Source organism: Macaca fascicularis, chromosome 11 (assembly GCF_037993035.2).
Source record: "Macaca fascicularis isolate 582-1 chromosome 11, T2T-MFA8v1.1".
Taxonomy (NCBI): Eukaryota; Metazoa; Chordata; class Mammalia; order Primates; family Cercopithecidae; genus Macaca; species Macaca fascicularis.
In genome coordinates, this window is record NC_088385.1 from 67,341,402 (window position 1) to 67,355,500 (window position 14,099).

Below are 14,099 nucleotides of genomic sequence, written 5' to 3' on the forward strand. Positions count from 1 at the left end.
CCTGTCTCAATAGACACCACTTAATTAAAATCTTCCTTATCATCTTTAACAACTGTCATGAGTGACTTTTTTCTTTAATAGTAGTGTTAGAACTGTAAGTAGAAGATAATAAAGCATATATGAATGCACAGTGGAACTCTACAGACTTTTATAGAATTTAGCTTTCCAAGGAGTGATTCAGTCTAACATGTAAAAAAATAAATATGAAACCATTAGACGTAAGTTATACAAATACCTCATTTGTTTTATTGTGTAACGTAAAAGTCTTTTGTCATTTACCAAATATGAGGGTGCTTCAATTTTCTTATATTTATTAGGTTGAGCCATAAGAAATTGCCTTTTATGTATATGCCTTAAAGTAGCTAACTATTAGAAATTTACTTTTAGTTAACTGAAATACAGTCCAATTAAAATAATAGTGTTCCACCCAGGAAATTCATCACAAAAGGACCTTTGCCTAGGCACATCGTCATCATTGTCATCAAGTTATTCAAAGTTAAGACAAAGGAAAGAATCTTAAGAGCTGTGAAACAGAAGCACCAGGTAACCTACAAAGGAAAACCTATCAGATTAACAGCAGATTTCTCAGCAGAAACCCTATATGCTAGAAGGCATTGGGGCCCTATCTTCAGCCTCCTCAAACAAAACCAATTATCTTCCAAGAATTTTGCATCCAGTGAAACTAAGCATCATATATGAAGTAAAGATACAGTCTTTTTAAGACAAACAAATGCTGAGAGAATTCACCAGTACCAAGACACCACTACAAGAACCGCTAAAGGGAGCTCTAAATCTTGAAACAAATCCTGGAAACACATCAAAACAGACACTTTAAAACATAAATTGCACAGAATCTATAAAACAAAACTACAAGTTAAAAAGGAAAAACAAATAATAAAAAAAGAAAAAAAAATACACAGGCAACAAAGAGCACAATGAATGCAACAGTACCTCACATTTCAATACTAACATTGAATGTAGATGCCTAAATGCTCCACTTAAAAGGTACAGTGAGTTTCATACCAGAGATGCAGGGATGGTTTAACATACACAATAAATGAGATACACAATATAAACAGAATTAAAAACCAAAATCACATGATCATTTCAATAGATGCAGCAAAAACATTCAACAAAATCCAGCATTCCTTTATGATTAAAACTCTTGGCAAAATCAGCATACTAGGGACGTATGTTAATGTAATAAAAGCCATCTATGGGCCAGGAGAGGTGGCTTACACCTGTATTCCCAGCACTTTGGGAGGTCAAGGCGGGCGGATCATGAGGTCAGGAGATTGAGACCATCCTGGCTAACATGGTGAAACCCCATTCTTTACTAAAAATACAAAAAAAAAAAAAAATAGCTGGGCATGGTGGCGGGCACCTGTAGTCCCAGCTACTTGGGAGGCTGAGGCAGGAGAATGGCGTGCACCTGGGAGGCGGAGCTTGCAGTGAGCTGAGATCAGGCTACTGCACTCCAGCCTGGGTGACAGAGCGAGACTCCGTACCCACACAAATATATATATATACACACATATATATACATATATCTATGAATAATGGAATACTATGCAGCTGTAAAAAGGAATGAATTAACAGCATTTGCAGTGACCTGAATGAAATTAGAGACTATTATTCTAAGTGAAATAACTCAGGAATGGAAAACTAAACATCATGTGTTCTCACTGATATGTGGCAGCTAAGTTATGAGAATGCAAAGGCATGGAATGATGCAATGGACTTTGGTGACAGGCAGAAGAGTGGAAGGATGGCAAGAGATAGAAAACTACAAATATGGTGCAGCGTATACTGCTTGGATGATGAGCACACCAAAATCTCACAAATCACCACTACAGAACTTATGTAACCAAATACCACCGGTACCCCAATAAGTTATGAAAAAATAATAAATAATAAAATACTGGTTTTCCTTTAAGAGTAATTTTAGCAGTATCTTCATGATTTAGCATTTTGTATATTATAAAATAATAGTAGATATTAATAATCAATGAGTTATCAAGGCACAGTTGGATTAGTGTCACAATTTTGTAGAAGCTAATTACTTTAAGAATAATTTCTGATTTTCTCTCCCTCTAAATTTATCCTCATATATAAAGAAAAATATTGTCTTTCAAATAACATCTAATATTCCAGAAATAAACAGAACAGATGCACGTTCAGCTGAAGATAACACATAAAAATGCATTTCAATCATTTGTCTCTTACCTACTTTTGCAATTGTAAATTATGGTCTTTTTAAATTAGAGTACACAACAGATGGTGAAGAGTTAGTTTGAGTGATGTTTCCTTTAATATAGACTACTGTGCCAACTGATCTCATACTGCAACAATTTACTCACTACAACAATGTATTACTGCATTAAAATACATTGGATTAAATAGGCATTTCAGCCACATTTGCATATCATGAGTCTGACTTTAGCAGGATGGCGCAGTAGTGTACTCACACTGTCTAAAGCAAAGAAGAATGATGGATAATGTGAGCCTAGAAAGAAAGCATACTCTGTAAAATGACAAGATTCAGCATGATAAGAAATTCAGTTTCTATCCTGTTTTCTTTTGTGGGGGAAAAACAAATCCATGGATTTAATCATAATGTGATTTTAACTAAAATGAGTTTCAGGCAGCAAACTAATGTCCTACTGAAGTACATTAGCTTCTTCTTATATGTGTCATTATGTTTGTAAATAATTAAAACTATGTATGTGTGTGTGTGTGCACGTGTTTATACTCACACACGCATAGACCATACATACAGCAGGGAATAATATTCAGTGGGTCTTTGAAGAATGGGAGTGTTGACGTTCAGAGAATGATATCTCGAAGTATGGTGCTTTGGCATGCTGAGTACTTTGAATTGAAGGATGTTAGAAGGGCTTCAGAAACAAAGTGAAACTTTTTGTAAATATTTTAACAGTTAGAAAATGATGACAGTGAAAGGAATCTGATCTAACGAACCCCATCTTGCCTTTAACCTGCAAACTGCCCTTAGGTATTCCTGGGCTTGGGCCAAGCTAACTTTGGAAGAAATGTTGCTTATAGTTTAAATATTAATGGCCCTTCCCCAAAACTAAACTACCTATGTAAAACTAATAAAAGACCACCAGGTTGGGAGGATGAGAGGATCCTGAATTCTGCTAATGTGTAGACATAAATGATTACCAGGCCTTGTTCTGGAAGTTACAAGATTTGTAACTTCCCCAGTTATTCCTGCAGATAACATCACTATTGTAGAACCTAAGACTGGCTTTTTGGGTGGGATGTCTTTCAGGTTTTTGCATTTTGGATGACTGATCGCTCAACTCCCCTTGCTTCTACCCAGACCCCCAACCCATCCTGTAGCCCCACCCAGGAGTTGACTCAGCATGCACAAGGACCATTTTCCACACCTCTGTGATTACATTCCCAACCCATCATTAGCACCCATTCCCTGTCCTGCCAAACTATCCTTGAAAACCCTAGACTACAAATTTTAGGGGAAGCTGGTTTGAGTAATAATAAAATTCCAATATCCCATTCAGTTGATTCTCGGTGAATTAAACTCTTTCTCTATTGCAGTTCCTCTGTTTGGTAAATTGGCTTTATGTGGGAAGCGGGCAAAATGAACCCAATGGGTCATTACAAAAGTGTGTTTACTCTTCTCCTGCTTTTTTGTCTTATCCTTTCTCCCCAAAGGGAGGCCACAGAAACTAGAATTCTTCTTTTCCAAAGCGGTTAATAGAAAATAGAAACATCACTCTTACCTTCCCCCACTTTTCAGTGTAACAGCTGTCCATTAAAAAATTCTCTGACCTACTTGTTTGACACTAGGTCATAAGACCCTCATTCTAGAGGGGGTTCTGCCCTGCCTGGAAGAAGAAGTGACATAAAATGATGAAGAAAAATCTGAACAGACAGGTTTTAGTAGGTTTCCACACTCAATTCATTACCATTAGATGATACTTTTTTTTGTCCAATTACATGCCTAGGTCTGTCCATTCTTCATTGTTTAAAAGCATAAAATAGACAGTTTTCCTTGAGTCTTTGGGTCTGCGTTTCTGAAGAATCCATGTGACATGAAACTTTGATTAAATTTCTGATATTTTTATCTTATTAGTCTGTCTTCTGTTCTAGTTGTGTTGGCTGTGATCCTTATGATGGGTAAGGAAAGATACTAAACCTTACAATTCCCACAGGTGCCAAATATATATTTACATATATCATATATAGTATATATTTATATATGAAATATATATATACACACACACATGTGTATAATTGTATTTGTGCATGAGTGCTTGCACCGTTTTCCCAATAATCTGATTATATTATTACACTCTGGGACATACTGAAATTCCCCCACTTTAGGAATTAGTTTGACTTCACTAATCATACATCTATATGAAGGGCCCCAAATATTCTGATTTTAAATGATAGACTTTTTTTGTGAATATCAGCAAAATTATATCACTTTAATAGAAAATGAAGAATTAAAACATGTTACGGTAGTCAAAATAATCTGAATATTTTATGCTTCTACAAATCTAGATGTCTATTACATTAATGTATAGAGGCTAATGATGCCTGATGTGTGCAATAGGAATGATAGCCTAATTTAAATTCGGTTCTGTTCCTAGTATTAATTCATTAGGTTTAGCCATCTCCAGATTATTTCTCCAAAACATTACATTTATCCCAAATCATTGGAGGTATGTGGAGGAACGACTGACTGTATCTCATAGAAGTATCACTGAAGTATATCTGAAAATATATCTATGAATCCTTTATATTGGTGTTTGGTATCATCTTTTTGGTTAAGCTTAATTCAGTGAGGATACATGTAGGAAACAACTTAATGTATATGTGCTTTTCAATATGTTCTGTCAGATCTCCATTTCCCACTCTGTGATGACATTATAAGTGAAGATCATAGTTTTTTAATGCACTTCAGAGTCAAGACCCTCTGAACTGACCAGTTCTCTGAGTTTGTGGTACACTTCCTTGCTAACCTCTTTGAACCACCTCTTCTACTCTTGTCTGCTCTCCCCACAACTCTTTCCAAAGTAATACATTCTGCAACCTCTTCCTGTTTTTATTACTCTTTTCCAAGGAACTGCCTCAATTAGGTTCCAATCAAAATGGCCAAAGCCAAGTTCCTTTTCTGGATGTACATGTAGCCCACTAGAGACAGATGCTTTCTTGATATGATAATTTTAGGTTTTATAATTTATCTAATGTTTTTCTTTCTTCATCTAGTCATTTCAGGAATTTCCACTGGGTCACTACCCTCAACGTTTCCTATTCTGTTCATATATGACTTACAATTTCCTTGCCCAGACAGTGACTTTTCCAAAGACTTATCTCACAAGTTCCCTCTCTGGTTCACTGAAGTAGCATACAATTTTCTGTTGCTCATTCAGCAAATATCTAGCCAAGAAGTGGGACACCAGTTTTCTGTTTGTAGAGATACCTCCTTCCGCCAACCAAGTTTGTTTAAAGTGGGACAGAAACATTTCTGAAGAGAGAGGGAGAGAGAGACAGGAAGAGAGAAAGATGTGTAGTAGTAATCTATTAGTCTAACACATCAGAGATTCTAGAGGATTTTTTTTTTTTTTAATGTTCTTAAGGCTGGAGGTAGGTGCTCAGATGCTGTTATCAGGACATTTGTTTTCTTCTTCTTGTTCTTCAATGTAACCAAAATGTATTGCTTTATCAGAATTATGTCCTAAAAACTTGCGAGAGTAAAATATTTTATGTTAATTATTCCAAATCTGAAAGATAAAGCATGCATTTTTTAAATGGTAATATGATAGTTACTTTCAAGACTCAGCCAGATGGAATCTATTAGGTGGATCTTATTTTTCTGGGATTTATTGACTGGAATTGGATATATTTTATAACTATTATGCTACAATAAATATCAACACATATAACTTTTTTATATATACCTTCTTAAAAGTAATGTTTACATCTAATTAAGTTAAAAAATTGTCACAGTACAGTGTTATGCCATACTATTTTTTCCCAGAGACTGAGATATTTTTAAACAAATTATAGATTTAAATACTTAGAATTTTTAATGCATTTTGAAGGATGCTTAAATTATTTTTATAGTTTCATCATTCCACTTTATTCTCTTTTCTCATAGAAAAATCTAAATTAAAATATTTGACAAAGTCTATAATGTGTTTGAAGAGATATATAAGACATTTAATCTGTCTGTATGTGCATGTGTGTGGGTGAGTGAAAGGTCACAAGCAGAGAGGGTATGCCGAGTATTTTGGCTAGAAATTATTGAATATTCTATGTTATTTCACCTATTAATATCAATATTCACTAAGTAATTGCCTCTATTACATAACAAAACACACCGTTGAAAAATTGTTTCTTGTTTATAGACTAATTCAAGATCAGAATATACGTAAGAAAATGCCCCCTATCTACTGGGACCATCAAAATGGAATAAAGAATTCCAAAACCTAGAGTATCTCACCTTGATAAGTAAGATAATAGACTTTAAATATATATGACTCCCTGAGATCAATTTAAGCATAAAAAATATGAAACAACAAAACAAAGGGCTTTCTGTAAAAGAAAAAAAAATGTATAGGGTAATGACATAAAAATTTAATTGAAATCAGGCAAGTTTTATAAAAATAGTACCTATAAAACAGTACATCTTATACAATATTATTAATAGAAAATATGTAGCATATATTTTAATCAATATTTATAAACAATTTTTAGGCTGATCATGTTTAATTTGCATTTGGATATAAATACCCTCACAATGCACATGGATTTTCCTCTAATAAAAATAAAAACAGAGTTTTAATGATGTTGAGTAATGTTGATGTATATCATGGATAATATGATATAAATAGATGATACAAAACAAGTATCTGCAATGTATTCAACTACGTATTTTAAGAGTTGACCCCAATTTTAGTAATAGCTAAAACTTTAACAAAAGTTGAAAATTTTAATGATACATTGCTTTCAAAACCAACAATAAAAGAGTGATAATGAGAAACCACTTTACAGTAGGAAATAAGAAGCATTTCTGGAATTATTTCATTATGGCCACAAGTGATTATGGATAGTAGTTAGCAATTGAATACATAAATATTTACTCTGTGGCACTATTTTTATTCCTATAGTCCAATATCAGTGCAGTTTTATTGTACACTCTAATTTTATATCTCATCCCTGTAATGAAAAACACTAATTTTGTCATTCTGGGGTTAATGGGAAGAGTAAAGATTTGATGTAGAAGTTGTTCTCAGGAAACAGAAGCTGAATTTGAACAACACATAGCACTAGGGTAAAGTCAAGCCTATGAATCAGAATGATGAGGAGGACAATACTGGCTAATGAAAAAAGAAAAGAGAGAGGGTAAGGATGAGTAATGTGTCAGAAGGATTAGAAACTTAAATGGTAAGTAAAACAAATATATTAAATTCTACAAGTATCATACTTAAGGAAAGTGAAGTTTTAAGGTAAGCAGTGAGTTGTGTTATTAGATGTTTTAAGAGAATCAGGAAATTGGAAGTTAACATTGTCCATAATATGAACTCTGGTGTCAATCTCCCAAGTAGAATCCCTGTTTTATCACTTAACTACCTGAGTGGTTTTGGGCAAGGCAACTGACTTCTCTTTGCCTGAAATTTCTCTTCTGTAAAATAGGAACAATAATTGTACCTATTTCATAATGTCAAAAAAGTTGGATAAGTTAATATTTATAATATTTATAAATCTTTTAAAATATGACCTCTGACACAGTGACTGCTAATTGTATTTGATAAATAAAATATAAAAGTAAATAAAATGAGCAAAGAAAATTTTATTGGCTTTTGGAAAATGAACACTTTACTGACAAGGCATTGAAACATTTACCTAAGAGGTGGTGATAGCTGGATTGATAAAGCTTCTTTGGTGATTTATCTTATCACCCCTTGGCCAAATGACCATCCACAAGAGGTTTCTGTTGTCCAAATTTATTTTAATCAAAAGACAGCCTCTTGTTCCCAATTTTCAGTTTGGTATAGTTGCCAAACTGTACATGAATCTGTCTAGACTTCTCACAATTTAACTGACACTAAGTCAAGGATTCTAACCATAGACGGGAGAGACTCAATGATGAATCAGCTATCTTAACATGATACTGACATGAGGATAATTGAAAATCAAAATCATGCTGAATATCAAGATAAAATAGTCAAACTTAAATGAAACACACACGTGTGCGTGTGCGCGCGCACACACACACACACACACATCCCACTGTGGTTTCAATACTCATGTTCATCCAAAATTCATGTTGAAACTTTATCTCCAATACAACAGAACTAAGTGTGGGCCTTTCGGAGGTGATTAGCTCATAATGGCTCCTCCCTTGTGAATGGGATGAAGGCCCTTATAAAAGACATTTCACACAATGTTCAGCCCTTTTTGCCCTTTTTCCTTCTGCTAGGTGAGGACACAGCATTTATTCTCTCCAGAGGATGGAACAAGGTGCCATCTTGGAAGCAGAGGGACTTGGCCCTCACCAGATGATAAATTTGTGGGCCCTTGGCCTTAGACTTCTCAGTCTCTAGAACTGTGAGAAATAAATTCCGGCTGTTTATAAATTACTCAGTCTTAGATTTTGTCTTAGCATCATAAACAAAGACACAAACACACACACAGTTGAGAATATTCGCCAAAATATAGAAAAATGTCACAGATATCATGGCATTTCACACTATGTATTTCAGGATTTTAAAAATATATAACTCAAATACCATTATCACACCTAAAAGAATTCATATTAATATATGACTATTACCCTCTATTCAATTAATATTTAAATTCTTCCAATTTTTCTCAAAATGGCACAGCTTTTTTATCTTTCTTGTCTAGGATCCAGTGACTACTCATGGGTTGCATTTTGTTATGTTCTTTGTTGTTGTTGTTGTTATTTTTATTTATTTATTTATTTATTTATTTATTTATTATTACACTTTAAGTTCTAGGGTACATGTGCATAACGTGCAGGTTTGTTACATATGTATACTTGTGCCATGTTGGTGTGCTGCACCCATCAACTCGTCAGCACCCATCAACTCGTCATTTACATCAGGTATAACTCCCAATGCAATCCCTCCCCCCTCCCCCCTCCCCATGATAGGCCCCGGTGTGTGATGTTCCCCTTCCCGAGTCCAAGTGATCTCATTGTTCAGTTCCCACCTATGAGTGAGAACATGCGGTGTTTGGTTTTCTGTTCTTGTGATAGTTTGCTAAGAATGATGGTTTCCAGCTGCATCCATGTCCCTACAAAGGACACAAACTCATCCTTTTTGATGGCTGCATAGTATTCCATGGTGTATATGTGCCACATTTTCTTAATCCAGTCTGTCACTGATTGAGGTGCCTGAAAGTGATGGGGAAAATGCAACCAAGTTGGAAAACACTCTTCAGGATATCATCCAGGAGAACTTCCCCAACCTAGTAGGGCAGGCCAACATTCAAATCCAGGAAATACAGAGAACACCACAAAGATACTCCTCGAGAAGAGCAACTCCAAGACACATAATTGCCAGATTCACCAAAGTTGAAATGAAGGAAAAAATCTTAAGGGCAGCCAGAGAAAAAGGTCGGGTTACCCACAAAGGGAAGCCCATCAGACTAACAGCAGATCTCTCAGCAGAAACTCTACAAGCCAGAAGAGAGTGGGGGCCAATGTTATGTTCTTTTAATCTCCTTTAACTCAGAAAATTTCTCTGCGACTTTTGTCTTTCATTGACTTGACATTGTCCAATATTTCGTGTCAGTTTTCTTACAAATTGTTATACAATTCTAATTTGTCTGATAATTTTTTTTTCATTATCAGGTTCAGATTTAAACTTTTATTAGCAATACTCTATTGATGATATTATTTACTTTCTATTGTTTCATATTGCCAAGTACATAATGTCAGTTTGATTCATTTATAGTGATGTTAAGTTTAATAAATTGGTTAAGGTAGTGACCACTGCTAAATGTTACTTCTTTTTAAAAAATCATTATTCCTACAAGTATGTATACATTAACTCCTTCAGTTGTGTTTGAAATTGAGACTCTCTCGCTCTTCAACTTGTCTCATAAACAAAAGTTTTTTCCATAAATATGGCAAGTTTTGGCATTCTTAGCTCAAAATTTTCTCTCACATTAATTTATGATGACAAGCTTGCCCGGAGAAGTTCACAGTGCCAAACTGTGAACACATAATTGACCCAGGTAAGGGACTGTTTGCTTTATTACTCAGAGAGCAAAGTTCTCCTTTAAAGAACTATGTTTTACTACTAGTTTTATCTGTAGGTGATGACATCAATCACCCCATTTGGATCTTATTTTATCTCATATATTTTGTTTCAAGGTTACAGATGTCTATAATTTTTTCTAACTTGTACTTTAAAAAAATTTCTTTCAGGGGATTTCCAAAAGGAGAGGAAGCAGAAATATTGTAACTCTAATATTTTAAAACCACAAATGTCTTAGGTCATTTTCTGTTGCTATAACAGAACACCTCAGATAGGGTAATTTATTACAGAAAAAGAAAAAAGTTTATTTAGCTCATGATTATACAGGTTGAGAAGTTCAAGAGCATGGCACTGGCATCTGGTAGGAGGCCTTCATGCTGTAACACCCCATGGTAGAATGGCAAGCAAGCATTTGAGACAGAGGAAAAATGAAGACCAAATATCATCCCTTTATCAAGGTTCCATTCACATGATAACTAACCAACTCCCACAATAACAGTATTCATCTGTTTGTATGGGCAAAACTCTCAAATTCTAATCACGTCTTAAAGGTCTCATCTCTTAATATCATCACAATAGCAATTAAACTTTGACATGGGTTGTGGAGGGGACATTCAAACCATAGCAAGAAATGACTGGGACCTGGCTCCTTCTGTGACTCTCTTATTTTTCTCCCTATTTAACCTAACTTCCAGTCACTGCTTCTGATACACATTTGCCCCTTATAAACCTTACTGGTATCTCATATGACCATCAGCTTGACAGCAAAAAGTCACTTCTGCCTAGATCATCTTGCTGTCATCCTATTCTCTACATATTTATTCCTTACATTCATTAAATGTATACAAAATTCCAAGAAGTGTCCTAAGCATCACAGATGTATTAATCATTTACTCCTCATACCACAGCATGTGGATTTAATTATTATCCTTATCTACACATGAACAACTCTCAGTACAGAGAAGGTGGGCGATAGACCAATGTCAGAATTGAGGATTTGAATCAAGACTCTTTGTCTATTGAGCATTTTTCCTTAATCTTTACATTCTGCTGCCTCATGATATCAGGGCTATATCAGGGCTTGAATAAGCAACACTGTCATAAATTAAAGCAATGTCCCTCAAACATTATAGTTTGAACTGTGGTCCCGGCTATCTCAGTACCTCTTTACATCTATAGAAAATAGTGAAGATTTCTCTCTATTGTGTGTTGTTAAAAAAAAGAAAACAAAAAAGTAAACCACCAACCTCCCTGACTCTAAATGCAATGTGTGTAATGGTTTCAGGTATACCTGTTGGCTATTTGTATTTCTTCTTGTGAGAAATGACTACTCAACATCACTAATTATCAGGGAAACACAAGTCAAAACCACAATGACAGACTATCTCACATATGTTGGAATAGCTATTATCAAAAAAAAAAAAGACAAAAAGTGTTGGAAAAGATCTGGAGAAATGGAAAGCTTTCTCCACTACCATGTAATTCTGCAATCCAACTTATGTGTGGAAATACAAAACAATTGAAATTGGGATCCCGAAGTGATATCTGTACTCTCATGTTCATTGCAGGATTATTCATAATAGCCAAGATATGGAAACAACGCAAAAGTCTATTGACAGATGGAAGGATAAAGAAAATGTGATACACACACACACAGTTGAATTAAAAAAATGAATTACTATAATATCCTACCAAAACTATAAGTATATAGTTAAAAATGCCCACAAAATAGATAAAACTATAACCTAATATTCTAAGCACACCAAAATAAGAAAGTCATACACTCTATCAAAGATCAACATACATTAAAACTAAAAATATTTAAAAATGAGTTATATTACTAAAGAAAATAAAAATTAAAAAAATCCAGGCATGGGGGTCACATCTGTAATCTCAGCATTTTGGGAGGCCTTGGTGGGATAATTGCTTGAGGACAGGAATTTGAGACCAGCCTGGGCAACACAGCAAGATCCCGAATTTATTTAAATAGATTTTTTTAAAAGAAAATAATTATTAAAAAAAACACTTCTCATTCATACGAAAACACAAGAGACACAAAAATACATATGCACAAAAAATACATAATATGAGAAAATGAAATTGTTTAAAAAATGAACAGGTGATAAAAATAATTTGTGAGAAAAGGACAAAAGACAAAGAAGATTAAGCATGTGCATAATAGGAATCCCTAGTAAAACAGAAGCAAGGATGTAGAAAATAAATCTTAAAGAAAAATCATTATAAATATATATGTATATAAATACAAATGAGAGATGAATATCAAGAAACAATATGTGCAATTGAACAAAACAGAAAATAATAAAATTGTTAGAAAAATAAAAAAAATACACCCTTTCATCATCTAGACAAAAAGACCAAATCAACATCAATAGAAATGAAATAAGATTGAAATATGAAGTTTAGACAGAAATTTTTATATCAAAAGACAACATAGGGTCCTATTAAAGATACATAAAGGATAAAAAGTGTGAGCCAAAGACATTATAGCCAACAAAACTGCTTTTTTTTTAAATTATACTTTATGTTCTAGGGCACATGTGCACAACGTGCAGGTTTCTTACGTATGTATACATGTGACATGTTGGTGTGCTGCACCCATTAACTCCTCATTTACATTAGGTATATCTCCTAATGCTATCCCTCTTCCCTTCCTGCACTCCACGACAGGTCCTGGTGTGTGATGTTCTCCACCCTGTGTCCAAGTGTTCTTATTGTTCAGTTCTCACCCATGAGTGAGAACATGCGGTGTTTGGTTTTCTGTCCTTGTGATGTTTTGATCAGACTGATGATTTCCAGCTTCATCCATGTCCCTACAAAGGACATGAATGCATACTTTTTTTTATGGCTGAATAGTATTCCATGGTGTATATGTGCCACTTTTTCTTAATCCAGTCTGTCATTGACGGACATTTGGGTTGACTCAAACTTCCCCAGACCTTCCCTCTCATAGGAAGAGTCAAGCTTAACTAGGAAAAGAGGACTCATGGACCACAGATAAAAACATTAAAACTAGGGAAGCATAGCAGAAAAAGAATACTATGTATTAGGGAGAAACAGAAGAGGGTCTTTGGCCAGGATTATATGTTCATACCATCAGACGTCTCTATTGCTGGTAGAGGGACAAGAACTTTCATCTTACATAAACCTACCAAAATAAATGGCAGAGTATTGCTGTCCCAGAAACTATCAGCAGGAATGCTGAGCAATATTCAGTCCTGAGGCTTAGGCACACAACATTTTGGTAAAAACCATTCAGTAAGTCTCTTGGAATTTCCAAACACTTACACATCTGCCTGTCTTCTTGTGAGCCCTCCAGACTGTTGCAAGCTCTGCCTGCTACCCAGTTCTAAAGTCACTTTCACATTCTCAGGTTATTTTTGTAGCAACACCCCATTCCTGGTAGCAATTATCTGTATTAATCTGTTTTCACACTGCTGTAAGGATACTACATGGGGACTGGGTAAATTATAAGGAAAGGAGGTTTCACTCACTCACAGTTCTGCATGGCTGGGAAGGCTTCAGGAAAGTTATAATCGTGGCAGAAGGGGAAGAAGGCATCTCAGACAGGGTGGCAGGTGAGAGAGGGCAAGGAAGTGTCACTTTTTAAAAACCATCAACTTTCATGAGAATTATAACGAGAACAGCATGGGGGAAACTGCCCCTGTGATCCAATCACAAACCATCGTGTTTCTTTCTTGATGTGGGGATTTCAATGTGCGATGTTATTTGGGTGCAAACACAAGCTATATCACCTACAAACATTAAAATAATAATTTACTATTAAAGGACTATATAAAA